This window comes from Phallusia mammillata, chromosome 3, assembly GCF_965637545.1.
Source record: "Phallusia mammillata chromosome 3, kaPhaMamm4.hap1.1, whole genome shotgun sequence".
NCBI lineage: Eukaryota > Metazoa > Chordata > Ascidiacea > Phlebobranchia > Ascidiidae > Phallusia > Phallusia mammillata.
In genome coordinates, this window is record NC_137254.1 from 15,640,101 (window position 1) to 15,654,988 (window position 14,888).

At 37.5% G+C, this 14,888-nt stretch overlaps 2 long non-coding RNA genes and 1 pseudogene across 3 annotated transcripts; 1 reads left to right on the forward strand and 2 right to left on the reverse strand.

Moving 5' to 3' along the window:
* The first annotated feature begins 677 nt into the window (after window positions 1-677).
* LOC145220412 (uncharacterized) lies at window positions 678-1,437 on the forward strand. Its single transcript, XR_013858143.1, has 3 exons — window positions 678-760; window positions 840-963; window positions 1,083-1,437. It is a non-coding gene; the product is annotated as an uncharacterized LOC145220412 (long non-coding RNA).
* Window positions 1,438-3,546: 2,109 nt separating this feature from the next.
* Window positions 3,547-4,403, reverse strand: LOC145220417 (uncharacterized). Its single transcript, XR_013858149.1, has 4 exons — window positions 4,339-4,403; window positions 4,153-4,282; window positions 3,778-3,833; window positions 3,547-3,710 (listed from the first exon to the last, which is right to left on the reverse strand). It is a non-coding gene; the product is annotated as an uncharacterized LOC145220417 (long non-coding RNA).
* An 851-nt stretch (window positions 4,404-5,254) lies between these two features.
* On the reverse strand, window positions 5,255-6,938 carry LOC145220373 (uncharacterized; annotated as a pseudogene). The gene is made up of 2 exons (XR_013858121.1): window positions 6,533-6,938; window positions 5,255-6,054 (listed from the first exon to the last, which is right to left on the reverse strand). The product of XR_013858121.1 is annotated as an uncharacterized LOC145220373 (transcript).
* Window positions 6,939-14,888: the final 7,950 nt, after the last annotated feature.

A 14,888-nucleotide genomic window follows, 5' to 3' on the forward strand; every position in this document is an offset into this window, starting at 1 on the left:
CAAGGTCAAGATGATCCGTTTCAAGTCCAGAAACACAGTACAACACGCCGCCGTGTTGTTTTGTTGCTTTCCTTCTTTCCTTTTGACTTTGAAATCACTCAACCGTAACGGCGGGAACGCACGAAACGGCTGCAAAGTTCTTTTTTTACTTGATTGACTTAAAGTAAGTAAATTGTTAAGAGACTTAATATCAAGAAGTGGTTTTCTTAACAACTTGGTATCTCTATCAAGTAGAACACATACAAAACATGCATTCAAGTGACCTCTATTTGCATTTTTTGCCAAATTATTACAGTTCTGTTGGTAAGTGCTTGAAAGTGGTAAAGAATTTAACTTTCCACAATATCAATTCCTTTATAACAGAACTTTCTGCTTAATGATTACGTATTTCAAGTGTATAATTTGTTGCAGAGTCCTGTACAAAACCTAATGATGCATCTGGCCTTACTGTGCATAACATGGATTATTGAACAACCAATTCTTTGATGGAATTAATTCTGTTACAAAGGCAGCATGTGGTAGGCATTAAACCAAATCTTTATGGCTGAGTTGCAAACAAGTAAACATGTATGAGGTAGTTACATTTGAGAAAATACATCTTTTTTCATTATGCAATAGCATAATATCATAGTGTTCTTGTTGATGGATACATTACTTATACATTATACATTGCTTTATATACATTACTTGTTTTTTATACAATCAACATTAAGGGACACTCAATATCACTTGCTACCAGAAATCTTAAGGGACATTTGGTGTGAGTTTAATTGCCTTTTAAGTAATCGGCCTCTTTCTGCAGCATATTTTGAATATATATGGTGTTTACTGTTTTGCAGATGGTAAACGTAACTGATGTTCTCAAAAGTGCCATAGGGGAACCTTTGGATAATCATATGCCGCTGCGTGTTTGTGAAAGGAAATTGCTACAAAAAAAGAAATGTTGTCATCTTTGAAACACAGGTATTTTGATTAGATCCATTAGTAACTCCAACAAACTTTGATTTCATGTAACCTTAACTATTACAATCACATTAACTGGCAGTAAAACCTTGTTTAATAACTGGTTATTTACTTTACAGGACCAGTTTGCAACATCGCCTGGTTATCCAAGTGTTGTTGTCAATAAAAATGAAATGAACAGGTTTTCTTTTGGTTTCGATTTTTTATTGTAATACTTGTTATTTTTATTGTAGTGATATTGAACATGCCATGACTATGCATATGACATATGCCTTGTTGAGTACATTACAATTATATAGCATCTGACATGCAGTTGAACTTTTGTTTTGTGTGTATTTTTTACCTGTGTTTTTCCCCCACCGTTACATTCATGCCATAACTTTGTTTCGTTTGTTCTGTTAAACGTTATGTTCTGTTTCTTCGATAAATGCGCTATTTCGTTGGTATACGGTACTGTTAACAATAAAATACAAAACGGTATTTGGTGTGTCATGCTTTATAGCTCTAAACAACACGCAACACGCGTGTTGTATGAGTGTGTTCAAACAACACACCAGGTGTGTCGCAAAACTGCAGCTTCAAACAACACGGCAGGCCTGTCGTTGAACAACACACCTCCAAACAACACACCACCTGACAACACGGCTTGGTGTGTCGTGTGTTGTATACGGCTTCAAAATTGGTGTGTTGTTACAACACACCGGCTTTTCTAGTGTTGTGGAAGAAAAAAAAACGGTCGAGTGTCCGCCTGAGGAAGAAGAAAAACAGGTCAAGTGTCCACCTGAGGAAGAAGAAAAACAGGTCGACTGTCCACCTGAGGAAAGTGAGGTCCATAAAATTGCAACCCATGACACCAGCAAAAAAAAAGTAAGTGACGTTGTTGTAAGTTTTGTTGTATACAGTGAAATCATTTGCCAACATGCACAGCCATCAGCAGCAGCACAAACAGTTTTGATTAACTTTGTTTTAATCCAGTAAACTGTAACAACAATTTGCTTGCCCATCGCAGGGAACGAGAGGCCGACCCGTGTTCATTTTCACCGCCATTAAACCACCCGTTAAAGTACTTCTTGTTTTCGTCTGCGTGCTTGTTGCAAATATTGTTCGCTAACAAGCAAAGAAATAGATTTTGCGCATCGCCGCACATGGCAGCATGGCCGTGCGCTTGGCATTGATTAGATTTTGCTTTCGTTTGTTTTTATGTTTTTGATACCTTTTCTATCGTTTTATGTGTCATTTTCTGGTCTACGCGTATTAAACAATATTTTTCGTGCCGATTGTCTGCTCAATGTCGCGTTTTAATGCTTTATTTTAAGACCGGGATTTCACCGTTTGAAGCTACTAGTTATTAGGTTGTCAAAATTGAAGTGCAAACACGGCGAAATATGCGTTTCGGGCGATCCCTCGTCGAGCATCGATACAAATTGGCCCGCTTCCCATTCGGGCAATTTTTTAAAGCAACAAACGGGCGCAATCTTGTCGGTTTCCGCTTGCAAATCGGCTCAAACAACAGCGCATGGCCCTAGTTGCCGTATGCAACGGCTTTTGTACCTTGGACTTACCGCATACCTCCATAAGTTTTTTTTCTGAAATTGAGTCGCACAAATAGCGCGAAACTGCAAAATAAGGACCTGTCGTAAAATTGAGGACTACAGTACAGATTCGTGTGTAGTAGAAAGTTGTAAACCGGCGAAAGTACAAGCCCGAAACCCGGGCCGAACCCGAATCGTTTTTAAGAAGCCCGTTTGAGCCCAAAATTTTGATTAGCAGGCCTTTATATTAAAGCCTCAGGAAAGACCAAGACAACATACACAATAAACAATTGGTCTTTAACAACTCGCTACTTATTTATTCGAAAATTTACTGACATAGAGTGTAAAGCAGTAGTTCTTAACCTTTTTATCACGGCCGAACCCCAACGATATTCTTCAGCTTTTGGTCGAACCCAACAAGGTGCATCCTGGATTTTTAAACCATTTTGTTTGGTGTGTAACAATTAGCTTTTGCCGGTGAACATGTTGAACATCACTGGGTATACGGACTATTGCTAAGTTCTTCCAAGAATTACAGCTCCACACGTGGTAAAATTACTTTTGCTGTTATTTCTGTGTTATTTAGTCAAGTTTTGGGTTTGGTAACGTGTTCAACATGATTACAGCTCCACTTGGTAAAAAAATTTGCTACAGGAATTCCTGTACTATTTAGTCGGGTTTTGGTTTGTGGTTGAACGGCAGGGGAAAAAGTTTTACATTTTGTGACAGGTCAATCCAGTTTGACGTTTTTTACGCTGGACCGCTAATTTTTAACTAACAGTTATTTTGTCAACACAAGAAACATGCAAAAACATGATGTTTATCAAGGTTTGAACTGGTAAACTTGGTAAATTCCGTTCAGAGCTTAGAGACACAGAAGTTTAGTGCAAGGATCAGTCTTACTGCAAGATGGAAACTTGACAACAGAAGCAAAAACACTTGCAATTTTTATGAACATACAGCTGAACATTAACCCCCTCCCCCAGGGTTTAGCAAGCTTAGTTCCTTTTTGGCAATCCCTTTGCACGCACAAAATAAAACTATCTTTACTAATGTCTTCTTGTCATTTATTTCACAGGTAATAAGAAAAGAAAATGAACAATCAAAAAGCTGTTAAATACAAATAGGACATGGCCAAAATACGGATGTAGCGAAACTTTCTGGAATTCCCATACATCTTGCATGGTACCACCTCCAGCACCTGTCACATCCAATCTAAAAAAGTGGTATACACTTATTACAAGTTTCGTAAATTAGCATATTGGGTAGAGAGAATAGTTACCCATTTTCCAATTTGTGAACCTTTTCCGCACTGGCTGCATAGATTAGCTAAATTATCTGAATAAAAATTGAAATGAGCATAAAGGTATGGAAACCCCCTTGAATGTGGCTGGACTGACACATTTAGCCAAACATATAGAGCCATAATCTGACCCTAGAATGCATGTACAACGCGTGGGTCCCCTAACCTTGAAACCAAAAGGGGACTGGGCTAATGAGTGTAGTTCATGACTAATTTCAACGTTAAACCTCATTACATTGTACTTGTGTATATTATTTTACCCTTATGTTTGTACAATATAAAAAATACACTTAGGATTATCAGGCAGCTGTCAAGTTTTAAGCATTTATTAAAGCGTAATTCAAAAGTGATTACCTGAATAATTAAAATTGTTTTCTGCAAACTGTTTTCTGCTCTTTTGCAGTGCCCTTTTAGTACTTGGAAAGTACACTTGAAATGGAATGGTGGAGTCCAACTTTGGAGCATTAAACAAGCATTCAGCAATCTGAAACAGAACAAATGCTTTCTGTAACAACGGATTTTTATGTTATTGAGCTTTACCTTCAAGACAAAAATGCCACAGTTGTGTGCATCTTGTTGTATTGGGTGTTTTATCGGTTGGTAGGCTGGACTGTGGTCACCTACACCGAACGCAATGGTCACCTACAAACGACCCCCAACGTTAGGCAGAATACTTACTAATTACAGGCAACTTGCATCGAACGCCACCACAAGAGAACCTGGTATTTCAAAGCCCTGCGGACACTGTGCTCTTTGCGGAACTACAAAAACAGCACGTCGATGATAAGCGTTGTGAAGGAGATAAAGACGGAAACAGAAATTTATACGTTAAGGCAATGCCTGGATTGCAACAGCCACGGTATTTACATTGCGACATGCACGCTTTGTGGCGACAGATACGTTGGCCAAACAAAAGCATATGTCTGCGCTCGTTAAAAACCAAACATCGCACAATGTTTTTTCAGTCACTTTTGTAGAACAACCTGTGCTACAAAATTTAGATATGGCCGAAGCAAAGTGGTTGGCGTTGATTAACGCCAAAATAAACATCCAGCGCATGATACTACCGAGTGTTCGTTGAATTTGTTTTCCACGCATTCCCCTCAACCCAATTACTCACTTATCTTTTTCTGTACTTCCGCCTGTTTTGCAACACACCTGCAGCAGACTTGACAGTCCGATAGTAAATAGCTCGGCGTTCACTCTGGATGTTATACTGGCAGCTTGTTTTAGTATTTTATTGTTTTTACTGTTTTACTATTCCTTCCCTTTTTAACAGTATTGTATTCGCTTACAGGAACTGAAGATGCCAAAACTTTTTGGTAAAATATATGTTCCGTGTAATACTGTGTACAAAGTACGGTTGATTCTGTTTGGCCTAGGGTTTATACTCTGGGTTTTAAATTGTATTGATGTAAAGAACAGTAATCACCGGAAAACTGTTACTGTAGGTGGATTTCAGTTCAAACTAGATTTTATGTTTAAATGGACGCAACGACGCAGACAAACTAGGGACACCAATGCTGCAGCACTTGCCCCAAAAAGACTTGCAATTAATAGTATCTACTTCTCGTGTGTATCAACATGTGTCTTTTCAAATGTCCCCTCCGGCTGAATGGTTTCTCACAAATGTCACATCGATGAGGTTTCTCTGTTGTGTGGGTCGTCATCTGCATTGTTAAATCCTCCCTCGCACTAAATCTTTTCTCACATACACAGCATCGGTGTGGTTTCTCTTTTGTGTGAGTTAGCATGTGTCTTTTAAATATTGGTCCAGACTAAACACTTTTTCACATACATCACATCGATGTGGTTTTTCATTAGTGTGAGTCAACTTGTGCCTTTTCAAATTTCCACCCTGATTGAACGTTTTCTCACACACATCACATCGATAAGATTTCGTAGTGGATTGAATTGCCATGTGTCTTTATAAATCTGCGCGAAGACTAAACGTTTTGTGACAAACATAACATCGATTTGGTTTCTCTTTTGTGTGGGTCAACATGTGTCTTTTTAAACCTGTGCTGCGGTTTAACATCTTTTCACATGCATCACATTGAAAGAGTGTTTTATTGGTGAGAGTCAATTGTTTTCGTTTGAAGGCACCCTCTTCAGAAAAAGTGCTTTCATTTATTTTAGACAGTTGTTGACGTTTGGATCTCTCAGATAATTTAAGCTGATCTCAAGCATCTGCACAGTGCAGATCGGTTTGCTTCAAAATTAATTCCTGGGTCATCATTATTCATTTTCGTTTATCTGCGAAAACAACAAAATGTTTTTTATGTTGTACTGCTATCTTAAAACATTTTGTTTTTAAAAAGCTCCGCAACTGATTTGGGCTTTAAAATCAGTTGTTAACAATTTTAACATATAGCAGTCCAAAATCCACAGCCAACAATCATCTGCGCAACATTACATTGCAAAAAGCGAACTGCACATGTTTGATTATCATCAACTAGAACCCTCAATCAGTATATTTTAACCTGTGATGTTAAGTGAAGTTGATGTTTACTGTAGAAACCGACAATATCTTAAGTCGATATGTCCTGTAATTGTAAACTTTCGAGCAAACTTTAAAATTATTTGAAACACTTCCTTACTAGCTACAGTTCGGCATGCAAGCTTTTACACAAGTGCAGCAAGAGAAAATATGTGACAATTGAGGATGAAGCGGAGTTACTTTGTCTGTTCGCTGATAGTCAATTATTCACCATCAAACCAGTTCTACACTAACCAGTAGTTCGTCTGGATATTTGCAAAAGATTGCATAGTAATAGCCGACAGCTGTAGTGACCACTTTTGTCAATCCCAATCAACAAATCACATGAAATCAAACCTGCTGCATATGCTTTCACAAAATGCAACATACCAGTTTTAAAGCAATTTCTTGTGTACCATATAGCAAACACAACCCGTCTCTCGTACCTGCAAACATATACACTGTATAACACTGTATGCATAACGAAGCTTTTAGTTTAGCAATTGCCCTAAACAATGCTACTACACTTATTGAAAATATTCCCTTGGGTACAGCATGTAACACAAGGTTGAAACAAAACAAACTATCAACGTCTAAATCAGTGGCGGCTCGTGCCTAAAATTTGTGGGGGTGCTGCCCCCAGAAATTTTAGCCTTTACTGAACATATATAAGTTGGCAATATATTGAAACGCTACATTTCTAGTTTTCTAGCCATCGTTTTGTGCAGAAAAACAAGTAATACAAATCTTAATTAGCTACTCCATTGCGACGTAATTTTTGTTACGCAATAATGTACACGAGTGTAAACAGCAGACGGCATCATTTGTGTATTTTGTTGACTTGCACAGCGACGGGCCAAACACAATAACATGCAGTAATAATGTGAAAAAACAAAAACACACATGGCACAGCTTCGAAACAAAGCGGTTGTAAATACGGTAAAACACAAGGGAATATAGAAAAAAAGTAATAGAAAAAATATATATAAATGGGTCGAAAAAGTATTTCAGTTAGAAAACAAAAATTGTCATGTTTCATTTAAGTATATTTAGTCACAGACTCACAGTCAGCGTTTTCAACATATTCTATGACACTTCACAGATTATTGTCACACATAAAAACTAGACATACAGCTTTTTATTGGTATCATAACTAACAAATTTAACAACCACATTACATTGGTTTCAGAAATTCATTTAATTTTTTTTTCTTGAAGAACTTGTTCATTTAAACATCTTTCTTGAATTTTTGTGTACAGACTATTAATTGTATTTTAGTTTCTTAACTGCTATAATTTCTGCTTGCTGGCAAATAGCTTATAATTCCGTTTTTAAGTGCAAAACGCCTTCAAGCTTCAAAATTTACAACACTCTTACTTAAATTTAAACCATATTACTAAATCTTGTGCTTCCTTTTTACAACCAAAATGGATCATGAAGTTATAGTTTGGGCATGATAATTGATAGCTTCTTCCTTAATAACCAAGAAACTGTTTTTCTATTTAGTACTAGCACTGCAAGTGCAAGTCTTTTGGAAATATTGGTGTTCCTCAGAAAAATTGGCATCTTTTTCAGTGTTAAAAAGAACTGTTTTGCCTTTGAAGGAATCATGGAAACAGCAAAAAGGATTTTTCATCCTAGTAATTTAATTTGTCAAAACATCATCTCTAGATTAATAATTTTCAAAGTAATTATGAACATCAGATCTACAGAAACATTTTCATTTGAGTAACCAGCTTTTCTTTGTCAACAATAGGATGTGCTTAGTGTCACTACTATCTTGTCTGTAGAATGTTCATTCTTAAGAACACTTCCTGTGAAGCAATTTAGCAGCTACTGTTTAGAAAAACAGTACATGTCCATTATACCAATACACATGATTGCACTTGGTTGCAAATACTGTCCACATGGTGTGTTAAGAAATGCACAGTTTAAACTGTCTTCACTCAGGTATTTCAAAATTCCTGTTGCTTCTGCAGTTGTTTGTTCTGCATTTGATATTGCCTGAATTTCGGTGAGGCATTTAACTTCACAGACACAAATTTGATTTTCCTTTTGTAGCATTAAGAACTAAAACTGAGTATTTCTTGTTGTTGCTTATTCCTGCATGACATTGGAGTAACAGATGTTTTGTCCCATACTTGCATAAATCTTTTTAATTCAGTTATTTATTATAAAGGTTAATTGTGACTTTAAAAGGTGTTAGATGACCTGTTTTCTTTTTCAAGGTGTTAGATGACCTCTTTTCTTTTTCAAGGTGTTAGATACACTTATTTAATTCAATGATAACTGTAAAAAATGAAACCCACTTACAGTCATCTCAAAAAGTCACGACTAACAGTCAAACAATAAATTTAATGATAGCAAAATAATTATTTAACTGCACTCACTGTCGAACTTAAAAATACAGTACACGGGTTGGGCTTTGGAGCTCACTGACGCGAAGCAGACAACACAACTAGCGCTACGTCACGGGAGGGGCTGCGCGAGCCACAGCCCCCTCTCGCCTATTTCGCCCGGCATGTAGCTTTTCTAAGTGCGCATGCGCACAACTGAAAACGTCATGGAACGTCACGAAACTGGAGCTGCAGCTCCGCCATAGATAACATATTATTATATTTGTTTGTTTTTTAAATAATACAATTTTTTTATTATTTTTATTTTAATAAAATGCCGATTAATGCCATAAAAATTATTCTTAGTATACACTGATCAATCATAAAAACTATATGTAAAGATTGTTTTGTATAACAACTTGGAATAGGAATGTCAAGTAAAAATACTGGGGGTGCTGCAGCTCCGCAGCCCCCTCGCACGAGCCGCCCCTGGTCTAAATCCAAAAGAACGAAACATATATCTTTACTTTCGACACTGCGTGTAGTCACAAATGGAAAACTGAATTGCTTCCGACTGTAGTCGCAGCTGCACAATCGCCACAAGTACAAGTAGTGGAAAGAACATGTAACACAAACCTATTCTTTTTTTTTTTTTTCAATACAGTTGCTGCAGACCAAAGTTCATGAAGTCTGTACGTTATTCTTTACCGTTGCGGTAAAACCCTAAACACGTGGATGACTACAACAAAATTCTTAGAATCGACAAATACACATCTGTTTTGGTAAACACTATTCTGCAAACCGAGCACTCTAATACAACTGCGTAAGCTGCGCGCAAAGCATCTGGGACATCCAACGTACAAACAAAACATGGAACATCTTGAAATGGCTAAAAGTTCACACATGTAGTAGAATTCAAACAGAAAAAATAACTCAAAGTTTTTGGAAAACTCGTGTAAGCCACATAACAACGCATCAGTAAACACGAGTGCATTGACCTGAAACCAAAAGAATAAAGGTAGCTCGTTGAGCGTCAGGTTTCCATTGTATAATGCAGACAAGAGAGTTTAAAATTGCTATGTTTAATAAAAACGATTTTACACGGCCCACAGCATGGATGTAACTTTGATGTTCTCGACAAGAGTTAATAAGTCATAGTTAAGCTTATTTTTATGAAGTCTTGTTTGAAAATATAACGATATTGTTTGTCTTGTGTTATAGGAAAAATAAAACACGCCCTTTGCTTGGTTAGTACGCTAATAATTTGACAAAAACGAGATGGGTCATGTTTTGTAGACTCAAACTAATCTACGTGGCATGGTAATAGTCGGGTGTTGGACTTTTGATGTGTAAGTTGACAAGGAAGTGTTTACCAAATCGGGCACATAGAGACACTGTTATCATAGAAGGCATGACAATTTTTCTTTTATGGCCATTGATTAGTCCAGTGCCGAACGGCACGTACCATGTTCAGACGTTTATTTGGAGCTTGTACTAATGACTTTGGTATGTTGGCTTATTTTGAACATCATAGAACATTGTTTGCGTTTACCAGCAACTCGACCAATTAATCGGTGTAGTGCGAACGAGCTTTATGATAAAGTTTTCCAAAAGCCGCACCATTTGCTTTATACGATTTGACAAAAATGTTTTCTTGACACACAGTGTGTCTAAAGAACTAATGCACGTATGTGTAATGTCGTTCTTTTCGTGATTGGAGTTAGCAAACTTGAGCCTTATGCGATCTGCAGTCACATATGTCACATGAACCTCCAGTGTTAGTTGCACCAGAGATGGAGGGCGATAGCAAAAGCAATTAACATATAAAGCCTTATGTCACTGGGAGACATTAGCCCGCAATAATATTTGTTCATAGTAAACCAAAGGTAGATGCTAATTGCAGAGTTTCAACGAATATATAATAAAAAATGTTCTTGAGTTCCGAGATACAGTGGTGTGGTTGATAGTTATGCACATAGTGTTAGACGCACCACACGGGCAATACAATGTATTATCTAAAAGTAGAATGGCTGAAGTTCGTTGGCTAAGCTACAGAGGGATAGAGACTTTTTTGCCAAGACTTACACATCCACTGATGATATTTTACAAAATGTCTGAAAACATTAAGCCATGATCAGAGGAAAAGTTAGTTAGGAGTGCTTGATGGCCTCAGGTACTTCAACTGCAAGCATAAAGTGGCAAGATTTAAAAAGTTGTTAAGTCGGCGATATTGTGTTTGGTTGTGGCATTACGAGCGTGAGATTTAGGAAGTAGTTAAATACAGCGAACGAATCAACGACATGTCGCGCTTCTGGTGCTATTAGATGATTTGGTTTACAAATTTCGCATAGGCTATAAATGTATACCCAGCTGAACGTTCGTACACATGCATAAGTACAACATCAACCGACAAGGCGAAACCAATTGTGTTTATGAAATACATTACCAGGTGACGCCTTTTATCAGACAGATGCTTCTTTTATAACCGGAGAGCAACAATCTTACTCAAGTGCAAACTCTATAAGAAAGTCGAAAAGTCAGATATAGCTTTTGCTCAGAATCAGTTTCCTAGATTAAAACCGTGCTTGAAGCTCTTTATGCTAGTTCAATTAAAATTTCCAAACATTGTTTCATAGAGGAACTTAATTTTGCAAAAAAGTATAGCTTAGAATTATTTTCCAAGCAGCAAAATCTTTTTTTACATGTAGTCTTTTTTAGTGTTTTGAAATGTACGCTTGTTTCCTCCGTTGTCAGCAGGGACTTTGTCTTCGTCAAATGTTATTGAACGTTTTTCTTTAGAAGCCGACATCCTGATTCAACTGAGAAATTTGTTTAATAAGTGGTAAAATAAAGAAGAAAAACGATTTGGAGTCAAATCAACCGTATTCAGTACTGCAAAGAAATTTTGTTCACTTGCAAACTTACAAAATCATTGCAACGAGACAGAAAAACAACCTTTCAAATATGGCTTATATGAGAAATGCTTCAGACGCAAATTTAACCTCAAATGTCACATGATGAATCACACTGGTAAGAAACCACATCAATGCACTGTTTGTAAAAAGACACATACTAACTCACACTGGAGAGAAACCACTTCTATGTAATGTTTGTAAAAAAAAGGTTTCGTACTGTTGGAAATTTAAATACACACACGTTGACTCACACTGGAGAAAAAACACATCGATGTGACGTGTGTGAAAAAAGGTTTCGTCAACTTGGACATTTAAAAGGACACATGTTGACCCACATTAGAGAAACCACATCGATGTGAGGTTTGTGAAAAACAGTTTGTTGAAATTGGAGATTTGAAAAAACACATGTTGACTCACACTGGTGAAAAACGCCATCGATGCAATGTTTACAACAAAAGCTTTGGCCAAAGAGGAGTAAAAATGCACATGAGGATTCGAGAAACCTCACCAATGTTATATTTGTAAAACAAGATTTCGCCAAGTTGGACATTTGAAATCACACATGATAACTCATATTGTTGACAAACTTTATCCATGCAATATTTGCGAACAAGAATTTAGTCGAATGGGAACATTAAAAAAACACATGTTGACTCACACAAAAGAAAAATCGCGTCAACATTAGTTTTGTGAGTTTGGATTTCGAACCATGGTTGTAAATAATTAGTCAAACTTTAAAAGCCATACAATGAATTTAATGGTGAAAATAACGGCCCAATTAGACGCAAAAACGACATGCTTTATTGTTCAAACGTTTCGGCAAATGCTCATGCCATCATCAGTGATATGAAGTCCACATCAGTTAAACCATTAAACTTATGAACAGATCCTTAGGTAAAATGTTTTGGCCAGAAATACTGCCAGTTGCGTGTTATTCGCCCCGAGTTATAGTAACACGTTGTCGCTTGACTATACATTCGCGTTTGCTGACTTATCTTAGACATGCACTGAGGGTAAGTTTCAACCATACAAACACCAGAGAAGTTTATACCTACGTCATGTCAAATTTGTCTATACTTTTATATACTTTGTTTAACTTTTTAGTTGATTTAGTCAGCCAGTCATTGTGTATTTTTCTCTTTAACGGCAACGTTGCACACAACAGCTCTAGGTAGTTGGGATTCAATTCGCTCTTATTGTCCTATTGGGCACGATCGAGATATCAGCAGACTGCGTGGGACAATCAACAAATTATTGCTTTCATTCTCCTAACCAAACCACCTTCAAGTGGCTCATCTTCTCAACATCATTCGTGTCACAAATATGACCAAGTATTGCTCATCCAGCAGTTTTATTGTAAACAATCGACGTTTCGACGTCCTATACAAGACGCCTTCATCAGGATAATGACATAACTTGCAGGACAAATTTCTTTTAAAGCGACAAAATGCAAACCACACACATGTAAAACAGCGATAACAAGATCGCGCGGCTGCAAACTCGCACCACCGTAGCGATAAAACAAGCTCAGTGGTGTAAAAGCGACCGATAATTTATCGGCATTAGAACATCTGTTTTAACGTTCATTGTGTTGGCGCGTGAATGGATGTTCCAAGACTCTAGGAAACTTCGCTTGTGAAAATCAGTTTCCTTCACCAACACTTGAGCAGCAGAAAAGTTAATGCTGTGATGGTGAGTGGTTGCATGGTTTGCCAACGCTGATTTCTTCGCATCCTTCTTGCCCACATCCCTTTCGTGCTCCTTCCGGCGCGTATTTAGACTTCTACCAGTCTCACCGATGTATATTTCGTCACACTCCCCGCACGGTATAGCACACACCACACCCCTAGTTGCGGTAGCATCTAGAGGATCTTTTGGGTGCGACAGCATCTGACGTAGGGTGTTTGCTGGTTTGACCCCAACCGATACTCCGAAATCGGTCAACATACGACGGATTATGTCTGTTAACCTTGGTATGTAAGGTAAGGTGACGAAGGCACGTTCTTTGTACTGGATCTCTTTCCGTGAAATCTTTTTGTGATCACGGAGAATCCAGTTCGGGTAGCCATTTAACCGCAGGGCCTCATTTACCCTGTGCAACTCCGCCTGAAGCAATGCTGGGTCTGTCGTCAAGCGTCTGGCCTGGTCTTTAAGTGCTTTGACAACAGCCCTTTTCTGGTACAAAGGATGATGATAAGCATGGATCTATGAATTTTTTTTTAAACCCCAGACGACTTTTTAAAACAACACAAACGAGACTGTCTCCTTGTTTAGTGCAATTGTGTCCCTATGTGTTCTTTCACCAAGCGAAATAAACTCAACTCCTAACGGCATGTATATTTTTGATTATCGAAGTCTTGCATGCCAACAGCGAACCGGACAGAATGCATTCTTTCTTTCGCTCTCGTCTTAAGCGGCGTATTCTTACATTGTGTCAATTGTTTTTGATGTAGCTCGAATAAACACCGCGCTACAAGCTGAAGTGAATATCAGCCAGAATAAGGGACAGAATTGAATACGTGAGCTGTGTTATATTATGTTTCGTAGATAATAACAAACCAAAAGTAATGTGTTAAATCAAAATGTATCAGAATGTACTTGGACATGACTTATGTATGTAACTTTTCTCTGTTATTGTTATAGATGAGCTTTAAATGACTCTGTTTGTATGCTATTGGCTTTGTTAGTACGCGAACGATTTGACATAAACGCAATGGCAACACGTGTGCATTGACCCGTCACCGATTGATGAGAAAAGTAAAAAGGCCACCCGATTCGTCAACAAGTGCTCGATTAGAAGCGCTTGTGTTATGAAAAAATCCCCGTTTCTTATCGGGCGGTGTTATAATTTTAGAACATGTGTTATAACACAGCCCGATTTTATCGGCAATGGTAGTGAAGCATTAAATTTATTTTTTATTGAAAAATATTATATTTTCTGTGGAAATAATCGCAGGTGAAATGAGTTTTACATGAAATTGGCAGTTAAATGTGAACTGTTATGACAAAAGCAAACGCATTTTAAGCAGTGAAATAGCAGCAGTACCAGATTCTCCTCGATTGTAAACTGTAAAATACAAAATGGGCCAAGGTTGTTGTATCTAATAGGCATCCATGTTTTGATAACAAATGGAGTAATGAAAAGTGACAGTTCAGGGTGGGGGAAGCATTTCTAGTGCTTCATGAAGCAAACTAAGGCCTAGCACACTATCAAATGAAGGACTTGGGACATTGGATTTGAAAAGCAATGATACATGGTAAGTGGTTATCAATTGTCATGATATGCTTGTCATTCTCAACTGTTTCTATTATTTTAGCAGATGGTAATTTGTTATTTGTTAGGCATGTTTAAAAATATGG